Source organism: Apium graveolens, chromosome 10 (assembly GCF_009905375.1).
Source record: "Apium graveolens cultivar Ventura chromosome 10, ASM990537v1, whole genome shotgun sequence".
Classification (NCBI taxonomy): Eukaryota; Viridiplantae; Streptophyta; class Magnoliopsida; order Apiales; family Apiaceae; genus Apium; species Apium graveolens.
The window spans coordinates 23,327,986-23,330,884 of record NC_133656.1 but is presented as its reverse complement, the minus strand read 5'-3'; the positions used below and the strand labels follow the sequence as shown (position 1 = coordinate 23,330,884).

Sequence of the window (2,899 nt, the reverse complement as noted above, 5' to 3'; positions counted from 1 at the left end):
GTGAATATTAGCGCGTGTTTCCGCCCTAATAAGTTTTTAGCGCCGCTGCCGGGTACTCGGCGTATTTGTTTAGTTTATGTACTTACCATCATTGGTCATTAAGACTCAGTGATTAGGACGTAGTTGTTACTTATTGTTTTCGGTTGCGTTTCAGGTACTTTAGCGAGCGTTTATGCAAACTCGTTCTCGTGCTCGCAAGAGGACTTTAGATACAGCTGAGGAGACAGACGAAGTTCTTGATATTCCGAAGAAGATAGATTTTGAAGATTCGGATTCAGGAACTGAGCAGAAAGAACCAGTAATCATGGGTGATCGTATTGTTCAGGCTGATCCAGCTCTTATAGACTTTTCTCGGCCAAAAATTGATGACATTCAGTCAAGCATTCTTCATCCGGTTATTCAAGCTAACACCTTTGAAATCAAGCCGGGCACTATTCAGATGGTGCATAATTTTGTTTCTTTTGGAGGAGCTCCGACTGAAGACCCCAACATGCACATAAGGAATTTTGTCGAGATCTGCAGCACTTTCAAGTATAATGGCGTGACTGATGAGGCTATCAAGCTGAGGCTTTTCCCATTCTCACTGAGGGACAAAGCTAAGGACTGGTTACATTCTGAACCAGCTGGGTCCATCACTACTTGGAAAGATCTTGCGCAAAAGTTTCTGGTGAAGTTTTATTCGATGGCAAAGACTGCTGCTATGAGGAGTGCTCTTACTCAGTTTGCGCAGCAACCTACAGAATCTATGTGCGAAGCTTGGGAACGCTACAAGGAAATTTTGAGGAAGTGTCCACATCATGGAATGCCCGATTGGATGGTGATCACTGGTTTCTATAATGGTTTGGGGGCCCAATCTCGGCCCATGCTCGATGCAGCAGCTGGAGGTGCCTTATGGGTTAAAAGCTATACTGAGGCTTATAATCTTATCGAGACTATGGCTGCAAATGAGCATCAAAACCCAACTCATAGGATGATGCCTGAGAAGGTAGCAGGTATTCTGGAAGTCGATGCAACCACCGCTATTGCAGCGCAGCTCCAGGCACTGTCAATGAAGGTTGATTCTATGGCTACATATGGAGTTAATCAAATAGCTATGGTTTGTGAGCTTTGTGCAGGTTCTCATGCTACGGATCAGTGTTCTCTTGTCAATGAATCTGTTCAGTATGTGAATAATTATCAGCGACAACAGCAGCCTGTGCCAGCTACTTATCATCCTAATAACAGAAATCATCCAAATTTCAGCTGGGGTAATAATCAGAATACTATTCAGCCACCATATCAGCAAGGTGTGAGTAAACAGTTTAATCCACCTGGATTCCAGCAACCACAGCAGTATGCTCAAAGGCAATCATATCCTCAATAGGGAAGTGCAGCTGCACCTACTAGTGCTGATTTTGAGGAACTTAAGCTGTTATGCAAGAGTCAGGCGGTTTCTATTAAGACCTTGGAAAATCAAATCGGTCAAATAGCCAATGCAGTGCTCAATCGTCAACCTGGAACACTCCCTAGTGACACGGAAGTAGAAGGCAAGAAGGAAGCTAAAAAGAAAGTCAAGGCTATTACCTTAAGGTCTTGGAAAGTTGCTGATGCTGAAAAGGCAAAAGAAGGAGAAGCTAAAGTTAGAGATGAAGATGCTAAGCAAAAGGAGAAAGCGGTGGAACCAAGGAAGACTACTGTTGAACACACTCTGCCTGAGGGTAATACAGGGGAGAAACAGCTCTATCCTCCGCCACCTTTTCCTAAGAGATTGCAGCAACAAAAGCTGGATAGACAGTTCGGTAAGTTTCTGGAGGTGTTCAAGAAACTTCACATCAATATACCTTTCGCTGAGGCTCTGGAGCAAATGCCTAGTTATGCAAAGTTTATGAAGAGTATTCTTTCAAGGAAGGTGAAACTGGATGACCTTGAGACCGTTGCTCTCACGGAAGAATGCAGCGCTGTTCTGCAGCAAAAGTTACCTCCAAAGCTGAAAGATCTAGGTAGCTTCACCATTCCTTGCACGATTGGCAAGTTGACTTTTGACAAGTGCCTTTATGATTTGGGAGCAAGCATCAATCTGATGCCGTTGTCGATCTTTAAAAAGTTGGATTTGCCTGATCCAAAACCTACATACATGTCTCTACAATTGACTGATCGTTCTATTACTTACCCAAGGGGCATAGTGGAGGATGTGCTAGTCAAGGTGGATAAGCTCTTCTTTCCTGCAGATTTTGTTATTCTGGATTTTGAGGACAATAAGAAGATTCCCATAATCTTGGGAAGACCTTTCTTGGCTACTGGCCGTACCTTGATAGATGTCCAGAAAGGTGAACTTACTATGCGGGTACAAGATCAGGATGTGACCTTCAACGTATTCAAGGCAATGAAATTCCCTACAGAAGATGAGGAGTGCTTAAAAGTGGATGTGATTGATTCTGCGGTTACTTCGGAACTCGATCGCATGCTAATGTCTGATGCATTGGAAAAGGCCTTAGTGGGGGATTTTGACAGTAATGATGAAGATGGCAATGAGAAATTACAATATCTGAATGCTTCTCCCTGGAAGCGAAAGCTGGACATGCTGTTTGAATGTCTTTGTAGTTCTAACCTCAAGAATGCTGAAGGAAAGCTCAAACCATCAATAGAGGAAACACCTACCTTGGAGCTCAAGCCATTACCTGAACACTTGAGGTATGCTTTTTTAGGTGATGCATCTACTTTACCTGTTATTATTGCATCTGACCTTTCAGGTAGTGAGGAAGACAAGCTCTTAAGGATTTTGAGGGAATTCAAATCGGCTATTGGATGGACCATAGCAGATATCAAGGGGATTAGCCCTTCATATTGTATGCATAAAATTCTGCTAGAGGAAGGTAGTAAGTCGACTGTTGAACAGCAGCGCAGACTTAATCCTATCATG

General features: G+C 43.2%; 1 non-coding gene across 1 annotated transcript; it reads right to left on the bottom strand.

The window, feature by feature from the left end:
• Window positions 1–697: 697 nt before the first annotated feature.
• LOC141694101 (small nucleolar RNA R71) lies at window positions 698–804 on the bottom strand. Its single transcript, XR_012563430.1, has one exon. It is a non-coding gene; the product is annotated as a small nucleolar RNA R71 (small nucleolar RNA).
• Between the last annotated feature and the right edge of the window lie 2,095 nt (window positions 805–2,899).